Source organism: Podarcis raffonei, chromosome 6 (genome assembly GCF_027172205.1).
Source record: "Podarcis raffonei isolate rPodRaf1 chromosome 6, rPodRaf1.pri, whole genome shotgun sequence".
In the NCBI taxonomy this organism is placed as follows: domain Eukaryota; kingdom Metazoa; phylum Chordata; class Lepidosauria; order Squamata; family Lacertidae; genus Podarcis; species Podarcis raffonei.
In genome coordinates, this window is record NC_070607.1 from 98,899,198 (window position 1) to 98,911,379 (window position 12,182).

Consider the following 12,182-nt stretch of genomic DNA (forward strand, 5'->3'; position numbering starts at 1 on the left):
CTGCTACACCAGCTATTTAGAAAATAGCCCAGTATATATGACAAAACTGGATTGGTGCCGCGAGTAACCCAGCCCTCATTTTGCCTGCGTGAAACTTGACTGTCTTGATTCATGCAGCAGTCTGACTGTGAGGCTGGCTTGAGTGCGATTCTGAGCTCTTCTTCCCTTCGGAATAAATGAGGCCAGAATCTTATCATGGAAATGTTCCTTATTGTATAAAGTAACTTCTGCAAGGGGGAACAGAGGAGCAGAAACTCCGGTTGTGCAACGTCTTTGGGTCCAACTGCTCCAGGATCCTGGAGAGGGCTTGGAAGATGCATGTTTCTTGTTGTTTAGTCGTTTAGTCGTGTCCGACTCTTCGTGTCCCCCTGGACCAGAGCAGGCCAGGCACTCCATTCTTCCCCTGCCTCCCGCAGTTTGGTCAAACTCATGCTGGTAGCTTTGAGAACACTGTCCCACCATCTCGTCCTCCATCGTCCCCTTCTCCTTGTGCCCTCCATCTTTCCCAACATCAGGGTCTTTTCCAGGGAGTCTTCTCTTCTCATGAGGTGGCCAAAGTCTTGGAGCCTCAGCTTCAGGATCTGTCCTTCCAGTGAGCACTCAGGGCTGATTTCCTTCAGAATGGAGAGGTTGGATCTTCTCTCAAGAGTCTCCTCCAGCACCATAATTCAAAAGCATCAATTCTTCGGCGATCAGCCTTCTTTATGGTCCAGCTCTCACTTCCATACATCGCTACTGAGAAAACCATAGCTTTAACTATACAGTAGTACCTCAGGTTAATTCGTTCCAGAGGTCCGTATTTAACCTGAAACTGTTCTTAACCTGAAGCACCACTTTAGCTAATGGTGCCTCCTGCTGCCGCCGCACCGCAGGAGCATGATTTCTGTTCTCATCCTGAAGCAAAGTTCTTAACCTGAAGCACTATTTCTGGGTTAGCGTAGTCTGTAACCTGAAGCATATGTAACTTGAAGCGTATGTAACCTGAGGTACCACTGTACGGACCTTTGCCGGCAAGGTGATGTCTCTGCTTTTTAAGATGCTGTCTAGGTTTGTCGTTGCTTTTCTCCCAAGAAGCAGAAGATGCATAGCATCAGGCAAATGTCCATGTGTGGCCCAAGGAAGGTCCAGCTTGGCATGTGCTGCTGTCGGCCCATCTGAGACTGAGCCACCTCCAGGTGGTGGCTGAAAAGATGCTTCTCAAGGGGTGAGGCCACCTTCATGGGGCCCTGCAGACCAGAGTCAACCAGGCTGGCTGGCTGGCTGCTAAGAGTCGCGTGGCAAAAGACCTAAGCAGGCAGTTTTTGCAAAGCTCACAACATTTTCCTTCCTGCAAGAGTCACGCTGACATACCCCAAGCAGATTTGTTGGGCCACTAGATAAGGCTGTTGACACACCCTGGCAGAGTGACCCGCACACAGGATTCTGGGAATTGTCACCAGCTGACCAAGAGGTGGGCAGGTAGCTGTGTGTGTCACAAGCAGAACAGTCAGGTCCAGCCTGGGGGGTTTATATTCCAGCCTCACCCACCCTGCAGAGACACTGCCAGCTCCAGCCACAGCCATGAGGTCCCACCTTGCCGTTTTCCTCCTCCTGGGGCTCTTTGCCCTCCGAGTGGAGCCCAGTTCTGCCAAAATGATGAAGCACAGGGCACAGGGTGAGTGCTGATTCTGTTGTTCGGGGGGTGGGGTGAGGGACAAGGTTGGTGCTTGTAGAAATTCACCTTCCCCACATTACCATTCCAGGCAGGCAGAAATGGAATCATTCTTGCTTAGGGAATCCTCGTTGTTCAAAGAAAGAGGGCAAAAGAGGATATTTTCACAATATCCTTCTGTTCCCCCCAATAAGATACTGGCAGTGTTTCTGAAAAGCAATTGCTGGAAACCCCAGCACTGATTTGCCAAGGAAAACGCAGTCAGGAGAAGGCGCTGAGGGGCTTCTAGGTTTGATATGACAAGCAGCGGCAAAGGAGAAAGGTTTTCTCCCTCTCTCCTGACACCAGAACTTACAGACATCCTGAATCTGAATGTTGGAAGGTTCAAGACGCATGAAAGGAAACCCTTCTTCATGAAACACATAGTTAAACTGTGGGACTACCTCCCTCTGGAGGCAGTGATGGCCCACAGCCTTTGAGGTGATGGTTCTTGTTAGTTGCTCTTGATCTCAGCAGTTCCTTGGGATGGCTTGATAAGAGAGAGACTCTGGGATAAATTTAGCAGTCATGTAGTAAGAGGAGAAGGGACGCGGGTGGCGCTGGGGGTTAAACCACAGAGCCTAGGGGTTGCTGATCAGAAGGTCGGCAGTTTGAATCCCCGCGGCGGGGTGAGCTCCCATTGCCCAGTCCCAGCTCCTGCCAACCTAGCAGTTCGAAAGCACGTCAAAGTGCAAGTAGATAAATAGGTACCACCCCGGCGGGAAGGTAAACGGCGTTTCCGTGCACTGCTCTGGTTCACCAGAAGCGGCTTAGTCATGCTGGTCACATGACCCGGAAGCTGTATGCCGGCTCCCTCGGCCAATAAAGGGAGATCAGCACCGCAATCCCAGAGTCGTCCGTGACTGGACCTCATGGTCAGGGGTCCAGTTACCTTTACCTTTACCTTTACCTTTAGTAAGAGGAGAGAGGTCCCCTGATGGATCAGAACTCGGCCACATGGCAAGAAGCAGCGAGTGGGAATGAATGGGGAGTTCTCCGGACAGTCCCTTGAGCAGCAACTTTGAGATTTTTCATTTTAAACTTGTTCATAAATGGTGGGAGTTAGCAGTGAGCAGTGAAGTAGCCAAATTTGCTGCTGAGAGAGAAATGTTTGGCCTGGCTAAAACAAAAATGCAGTTCAGCGTAGGCAAGTGTAAAATGATGCCTATTGGGGGTGGAAATTCTAACTTTACATGGGGAGTAATGGGGTCTGAAGTGGCAGTGACTGTCCAGGAAATGGGCATTAAAAATAAGAACATAAGAAGATCCTGCTGGATGAGGCCAGTGGCCCATCTTGTCCAGAATCCTGTTCTCACATTGGCCAACCAGATGCCCCAGTGCAGAAGCCCACAAGCAGGATCTGTTGGTGTTTTGCAACTTTGACCTGTTGCAGGACCTTAGCAGAGCATACGCATAGTTCACGCACACATTCCAGTCAGTAGGACATAAATCATTATGCCTGTGTGAGACCTAGAGCTGTCTCCAGGCTTCTATATCTCCAGGCAGAAATTCTCCTTAACTCTTAGTTGACTCTGTGTGAAGCTGCACAGAATTGCACGTAGTCAAATTCCCAACAGGATCTGAGCCCAAGAGTGGCCCTCTCCTCTCCTGTGGCTTCCAGAAACTAGGATTCAGAAGCCCCACCTTCCAGCCCTAGGAGTCTTCACAAGGGAGCTGTTTCCAGAGGAAGAACTGTCAGGGGGGAGAGACTTTGTGCTGCTCATCAGGCAATGGCTTTTTCCAGCTGCCTTGCCCCACCATCCAGCCCTGGGAGCCTTTCCCAAACCATGACTTTAATAATAATAATAATAATAATAATAATAATAATAATAATAATAATACCTTTATTGTCAATGTGCAACCTGTGTACAATGAAATTAACCGAGTCTCCCTCCCCCCCACACAAACACTTGATCTCATTGCACTCTGTGTGCTTGTCGCAAAACACACTAACCCTGAAAGTCAGTTGCACTATATTACTTTCCGTCCAGCAGCCTAACAGCCCATGGATAGAAACGGTTATCTTGTTTTAGCTTGTTGGTATGACTGATTATGGGACACGGGTGGCGCTATGGGTTAAACCACAGAGCCTAGGACTTACCGATCAGAAGGTCAGTGGTTTGAATCCCCGCGACGGGGTGAGCTCCCGTTGCTCGGTCCCTGCTCCTGCCAACCTAGCAGTTCGAAAGCACATCAAAGTGCAAGTAGATCAATAGGTACCGCTCCAGCGGGAAGGTAAACAGCGTTTCCATGCACTGCTCTGGTTCTCCAGAAGCGGCTTCGTCATGCTGGCCACATGACCCGGAAGCTGTACGTCGGCTCCCTTGGCCAAGAAAGCGAGATGAGCGCCGCAACCCCAGAGTCGGACACCACTGGACCTAATGGTCAGGGGTCCCTTTACCTTTACCTATGACTGATTCTACTTCTATATCTCCTGCCCGAGGGTAGAAGATTAAAGAGGTGCTGGCCAGGGTGTGAGTCGTCCCTGAGAAGTTTCCTCACTTTCCTAAGACAACGATCCTTTGCGATGTCATCGAGCGGACTCAGGGGGCAGCCCATGATATCATGCGCTGTGTTCACCACCCTCTGTAAAGACTTTCTGTCTGTGGCTGTCAAGCCAATGTACCAAACTGTGATACAACATGAGAGGACACTTTCTATTGTGGACCGGTAGAAGGAGTTCATCAATTGTCGTTTAACATTGTTCTTTCGCAAGACCCTGAGAAAATGGAGTCTCTACCACCTGAGGTATATTGTTTTTCCAAGTGAGGTCTTCACTAAGGTAAACTCCCAGGAATTTAAAGGAAGAGACTCTCCACACACAACCCCCCCCCCATATAATGGGACTAGTTCCCCTCTCTTCCTCTGAAAGTCCAACACCATCTCATTTGTCTTGCTAATATTTAGGTGCAAGTTATTCTCTAAGCACCATGTAGATACTTTTTGAACCTCCTCCCTGCACGCTGATTCATCTCCGCCTGCAATTAGACCCATTATGGTAGTATCACCTGCAAACTTAATAATTGCAGTAGATGGATCAGATGAAATACAGCATATGTATACAGCGAGTACAGGTAGGGACTCATCACACATCCCTGTGGGGCGCCAGTGCTGAGCTTCAGGGAGGTAGATGTAACAGGCCCAATCCTCACTGTTTGTGTCCGATCCCTCAAAAAGTCTTTAGTCACAGATGGTAGAAGAAAAGTCTAGTTCCATCAGCTTTTTGATAAGAATGTCCGGGAGGATGGTATTAAAAGCCGAGCTATAATCAATAAACAACATTGTTAAGAACAGCAGAAGATGCTGGGAAGAGAGAAAAGGAGTTTGGGGATTTAAAGAAAAACAGATTTATAAGTTCTGTGCCTTTGTTTCTCAGTTTGATCCTCCTATGGGATCAACGATGCTCTGCATGGAGAAGTACTTTGATTTATCCATCCTGAATCTTCCAACAAACGCTGTTGAGTTTAAGCAAGTGTAAAGCGATGTGCATTGAGGCATAGAAGTGACGACTGTTCACATGTACACTCATCACAGAGTCTGAACTGGTGTTGACTGACCAGGAAGGAGATTTTGGGGTTGTGGAGTGTGGCTCAATGACAATCTCAGCCCAGGGTTTAGGGAAATTTTTAATGTTTGATGTTCTATTGTGTTTTTAATATTCTGTTGGGAAACCCAGCCACATGGGTGGGGTATAAATTAAGTTGATGTTGTTGTGCATGGCAGCTGTAAGGAGGGCAAATCCCATGCTGAGTTGCCGATGGTGAAAAGTCCACAAGCTCTGCTGAGCACCTAATCAATTATTTTTATTTCCTCCTTGTAGGTGCGAATCATCACGAGGCAGGAGAAATTCACATGGATGAGGAGACCTTCCAGACTCCAGTGCTCTCAACAAACGGTGAGAAACTATTTGCAAAGTTCAGCAGGAGTCTAACAAGCTTTTGGGACATCAGCGTTTCTCAAGCTGTGGACCAAAGACCCCACAGGTGGGCATCAGTCCACGTTCAGGTGAAACTCAGTGCAGCTTCCTTTTCTCACAGTGGCCAGCCAGGTCCCATTATGGGAGGCCCATAAGTAGAATCCGAGCATAAGAGAAACTCTCCCCATCCTGCGGTTTCCAGCAGCTGGTATTCAGAAGCAGCGCTGCCTCCAGCCGTGGAGATCGTATCTATGGGACCGCCTCTCCTGGTCTGCCCCACAGAGGACCTTAAGGTCCATGAAGAACCATAGTTTAGGGGTCCCGGGCCCCAAGGAAGTCAAACTATCCTCCAGCAGGGCCAGGGCCTTTTCAGTGATGGCTCCGGCCTGGTGGAACGCTCTGTCCCATGAGACTAGGGCCCTTCAGGATTTAACCTCCTTCCGTTGGGCCTGTAAGGCAGAGCTATTCCGCCTGGCCTTTAATTTGAATTCAGCCTGATCTTTTATTTCCCTTCCCTTCTCTTCCCTCCCCTTGTACGAAGATCACCCGCTCTGAGACCCCACAGCTAATTCTCCCCTGGCCTCTTCACTGGCCCAAGTACGACCAATTCAGCCAGCTAGCCCTGGGGGTTATCTAATGCTTATTTCCCCTAAATTGATTTCTGAATTTTATTGTTATTCATGTTTTTATACTGTATTTTATGCTGCTTTTATAATTAAGTGTTTTAAATTTGTTGTTAGCTGCCCTGAGCCCGGCTTTTGAACTGGGAAGGGCGGGGTATAAATCATCATCATCATCATCATCATCATCATCATCATCATTGCCATCATGTCTAGCAGTCAATGATAGCCCTCTCCTCCGTGGAAGTCTCTCGTCTTCTTTCACAGCCACACAGGTTGGTGGCCATCACTGCCTTTGTGCTTTGGTCAATGGTGCCCTCTCGTCTCCTTTCCTGCCCAGGGTCCCCGATGCCCGGCAAGTGCCCTGCCACTATCACCCATTACCACCTGGGAGCTGCCTACTGCAGCGAGGGGAGGCCCTGCCCAGGAGACCAGAAGTGCTGCCGTGTGGGGAATATTCTGAAGTGTGTCCTTCCAGAAGGAGGTATGTATGCTGCCCCTGCTCCCCATATCCCAGTGCCATGCATGGTGGAAAAGGACACAGTTCTTCTAAAAATTTCCTGCCTGGGACGGAGCAATGCTCAAGATTCTGGAGCCCTGTGAATTTCCCTGCTGTTTGCCAGAGTGCCCTTGAGAAAGGACTCTGCCTATGCTGCCCTCTGTGCACAGCCATGAATTCTAGAGTTGAGTTTCTTGCATCTGGAGGAGTTTCAGGGTGCAGTGGCCGAGCCTCACCCTAAGAAAAACCCCCTCCTAATCTTCTCTGCCACTGGTAAGTGGCCTTACAGTGGCCTGAGTGGATGAGGAGGTAAAGCACTTTGCACTGGCAGGAGTGAGACCTCTTCAGCATGTAACTCCTGTGCTCAGAGATCTGCCCTGGTTGCTTATCTGCAATTGGGCCAAGTATATACAGTAAAGTGGGATGCAGGTGGCGCTGTGGGTTAAACCACAGAGCCTAGGGCTTGCCGATCAGAAGGTTGGCGGTTCGAATCCCCACAACAGGGTGAGCTCCTGTTGCTCGGTCCCTGCTCCTGCCAACCTAGCAGTTCAAAAGCATGTCAAAGTGCAAGTAGATCAATAGGTACCGCTCTGGCGGGAAGGTAAACGGCGTTTCCGTGCGCTGCTCTGGTTCGCCAGAAGCGGCTTAGTCCTGCTGGCCACATGACCCGGAAGCTGTACACTGGCTTCCTCGGCCAATAAAACGAGATGAGCACCGCAACTTGGGACCAGTTTACCTACGAGATCAGCTTACCTCAGATGTTCCCACTCCACCACTTCCATCAGTGTAATGGGCACTACTGCAGGTGCCACAAAATTCCTTTTCTGCATCTCTGGGAATCTTAATCTTAATCTTGCCGATTCAGCAAAAATCCACCCAGACGCTGTTTTGCAGCCCGATTCCCAGATGTGTTCAGGAAAACCCGGATGTATGGCAGCCCTAGTTTAACTTTTCAAAAGTCTTATATGGCTGTTGTTGATTAGTGTTTCATTTTATTCTTTCTGGGGTGCTTACATTTTATGAAATAAATACAGTGGACACTCGGGTTGCGAACGTGATCCATGCTGGATGCACTTTCTCAACCCGCAGAGTCCACAACCCGCAGTGCGCGTCTGCGCTCACGCAGGTTGCGATTAAGCGCTTCTGCGCATGCGCGACCACCAAAACTCAGAAGTAATGCGTTCCAGTACTTCCAGGTTTTGGTGGTCCGCAACCCAAAAAAATGCAACCTGATGCATCTGTAACCAGAGGTATGACTGTAAATAACTTGCAGTGCTCCAGCCTTCATTTATGGCCACCTCCAGCAGCAACAAACCCAGCAGAAGAATGCTCGCCTGTGGTGCAAGAGACCCACTGACTGCCCTCTTCCCTTGCAGTGCATCGTGGCTACTGTCCCCACTCAGAAGATCGTGCTGCTTCTGCCTCCTCCTCCTCCAGCCCCTGTTCTGATGACTCCCAGTGCACCTCAGAGGAGAAGTGTTGCTTGAGGGATGGTCTCAGGAGATGCACCAAAGCTCAGCCAGGTACCGGCCGTGACAAACACCTGAGGCCCCAGCACCCCCAACCCACACTGCAGGGGCCTCCAGAAGGGCCAAAACAAGCACTGGGAGGCAGAAGAGTTGATCCTTTCTCCCAGCACCCGCTCCCAGCCCTGATTCATATTTGTTGTTGTTGTTGTTTAGTCGTTTAGTCGTGTCCGCCTCTTCGTGACCCCCTGGACCAGAGCACGCCAGGCACTTCTGTCCTCCACTGCCTCCCGCAGGTTGATCAAACTCATGCTGGTAGCTTCGAGAACACTGTCCCACCATCTCGTCCTCTGTCGTCTCCTTCTTCTTGTGCCCTCCATCTTTCCCAACATCAGGGTCTTTTCCAGGGAGTCTTCTCTTCTCATGAGGTGGCCAAAGTATTGGAGCCTCAGCTTCAGGATCTGTCCTTCCAGGGAGCACTCAGGGCTGATTTCCTTCAGGATGGAGAGGTTTGATCTTCTTGCAGTCCATGGGACTCTCAAGAGTCTCCTCCAGCACCAGAATTCAAAAGCATCCATTCTTCGGCGATCAGCCTTCTTTATGGTCCAGCTCTCACTTCCATACATCACTACTGGGAAAACAAGAGCTTTAACTATACAGACCTTGGTTGGCAAGGTGATGTCTCTGCTTTTTAAGATGCTGTCTAGGTTTGTCATCGCCTTTCTCCCAAGAAGCAGGCATCTTTTAATTTCGTGACTGCTGTCACCATCTGCAGTGAACATGGAGCCCAAGAAAGTAAAATCTCTCACTGCCTCCATTTCTTCCCCTTCTATTTGCCAGGAGGTGATGGGACCAGTGGCCATGATCTTCATTTTTTTGATGTTGAGCTTCAGACCTATATGTATATGTATAAGTATATGTATATACACCCTGCCCATCTGTTGGGCCTCCCCAGCCACTCTGGGCAGCTTCCAACAAAATATTAAAATACAATATTGCATCAAACATTAAAAGCCTCCCTAAACAGGGCTGCCTTCAGATGTCTTCTAAAAGTCAGATAGTTGTTTATTTCCTTGACATCTGATGGGAGGGCGTTCCACAGGGCGGGAGCCACCACCAAGAAGGCCCTCTGCCTGGTTCCCTGTAACCTCACTTCTCGCAGGGAGGGAACCACCAGAAGGCCCCCTAAAAAAGGACCCCAGTGTCCGGGCTGAATGATGGGGGAGGAGATGCTCCTTCAGGGATACAGGACTGAGGCCATTTAGGGCTTTAAAGGTCAGGACCAAGACTTTGAATTGTGCTTGGAAATGTCCTGGGAGCCAATGTAGGTCTTTCAGGACCAGTGTTTCACTCCCAGTCACCAGTCTAGCTGCTGCATTCTGGATTAGTTGCAGGTCACCTTTAAGTGTCCAGGCTGAATGATGGGGGTGGAGACGCTCCTTCAGACTTTGAACCCAAGAGCACCTCAGTCCTGCCCACCAACCTTTGCTGTCCTTGGCAAGGAAAAGCCCCCTGGGCAGCTGGCCAGCCATGATGCAGCCACAGGAGAAGGTTTGGTGCCAAAGGTGCTAAGGGTGTGTCAGGATGACCCTGCCTTATCAGCAGACCTAAGAGCATGGAGGGTTGTGCGTCACGGACGTGGCTCAAGCCAAGAGCCCATTGGCATCCCCTGCCTGGCCTGCTCCTCCCCTTCCAGAAGATGACTTGGCATAGCCAGGATGGCTGGGCTAAACTGGCCACTGGCCTGATCCAGCAGCCTCCTCTTAGGGCTCTGCTTTTTGCCAATTCATTTTCATTGATCTTCCAAATTTTTAACAGATTAACAGCAAATTAATTCAAATTTAACACAAATTTAAATGTCGACTTCATTTTTACTCACCTATTATCTATGCTTAATTAAGTATTCAATGTATATGTTCAAATCTACGTTTGGTTCTTGCTCCTATTTATTTAATAATTATTCACTTAGATTCATACTGTTATGCTATTTATTTGGATGTTTTGCTTATGCTGGTCTATGACTGTAATAAAGTACTTGACTTGAACGTTGACTTTTAACCCCCCCTTCAAAATGTTTCTCTTCCCTCCCTCCTTTGCTGCTCACAATAAAATACTTCCTAATTTCTATTACTTTCCCATCCATTCTCTGTTGCCATTGACTGCTCATGTTCAATTCCTGCTGAGACTTTTCTTTAACTATTTCCCCAGTTAATCAAGTAGATTTAATCTTCCTTTGTCAATCCATATATGTGAATCACTGATCATGATTTTGAATTGTAATTTCCTCCCATGCAACTTCTTCTTATGGCTCGTCTTATGTCCTTAAGTTCTTACGGCAACAGACTCAGGATGCCTTTCCCCTGCTTCACTCTTCCCTTCCTCTCCAGAGAAAAGGGGCCTTTGCCCCAAGAGCCGCCTTTTGCCCGCGTTTCGCCCGTGCGACAGCGAGTGCAAGGACGACCGAAGTTGCAGCCTTGGGCAGAAGTGCTGCTTTAAAGACTGTGGCTTGAAGTGTGTCGACCCCGAGATTCACCATCAGGGCAGCGGGCAGCGCGACAGGCAGCTCTGGGAAAGGGAGAAGGCTGACCACAGTGGGCATGGCGGGCAGGAGGAAGGTGAGTTGTGGAACCACAGACTCAGAGGACTGGAGAGTTGGCAGGGACCCATGGATCCCCCTTGCAATGCTCTAGGGCACGGGTCGGCACCCTAAGGCCCGTGGGCCACAAGCGGCCCACGAGGGTCATTTAACTGGCCCACGAGCCACCCCTGAACCGAGCCGCTCGCTCAGCGAGTCCCTGCATGCTGCACTAAACTGGCACAGCATGGCGCAGGGACTCGCTTCTGCAGCACCGGAAATCGTGTCTGCACACATGCAGATGCCTGAAATTGCGGACGTGCACACGATCCGGCCCATGGAGGGATCTCCGCTGGAGTAAACCGGCCCAGACTGCTCTAGGGGGGAAGCGAAGCTGCCTCAGAAGGAGGGGTCTGCTGTGGATCTCTCTCTGGCAAGTTGCCACTGCCGCTGGGCCAAGGGAGGGTCTTTCCTAGGCAGTCTGGAGGTTCCAGAAGCAGCAGCAGCAACAGCAGTGGGGAAGTTTGAAGGATTCTCATTTGGGCCTCATTGCAGGGGGGCCAAGAGCTCCTGATGAGTGCAGGAAGAGGGCCTAGCCCCCTCCTTCAGAGGAAGGCAGGGCGAACAGGGGTAGAAGTGGGGTGGGGGGTCTTCCACACTTGGGCAGGTGTCCCAAAGGAAGTTTGTTGTTAGGAGATTTTGTTCATGGCTTCAGTCTGAGGTTCCATAAAAAAGGGGTGAAAGGAACCAAGAGCCTTGGAGAGCTGCTACTTCCAAGTCTAGAGTTCTGCATAGCCGTTGACTGTCTTTAGGAAGTGCAAAAGCCCCCCACCCATTTCTCAGTGGTCCAAGGCAAGCAGTGAGAGGCTCCTGCAGATACTGGTTGCACCCAGAGGCGTAGAAAGGTCAGGTGGTACCCAATGCAAAAAAATTGTTCTCACCACCCCCCCCACACACACATTGCAATTTTTGGGAACGTTGCCAGGGGTGTGAGCACTGGCCCCTGGGGGTGCCAGCGCTGCCAACCGGGAGTGCAAGCACTGCCCAGCGGGGGTGCCAGCCCCCCGCCAATAATGAAAATCCAACCACTGATTGCATAAAACCACCTGCCTGGGCTGCGAGCACCACCCATCAGGCGTGGGAACACCACCCACCGGGGGGTGCCAGGCTGATCGCCAGGCGCATTTGCGTGATCAGTGGGCATATTTTCACGACGATGATTGCACCAATCGCAAAAATCTGCCTGCCGAAGGTGCGAGCTGTGGGAATGTTCAGGGATGCAGGAGAGGATATATTGTTTGATTTTAGCCTTTCCAACTTGTGTAAACAAGCTCACAATTTAGCAGAGTAACATCCCCCTTTTTTAAACTCAGCAGATGTGTTTGCTCAGGCTCGCTAAAGCCTCTATAATAACTG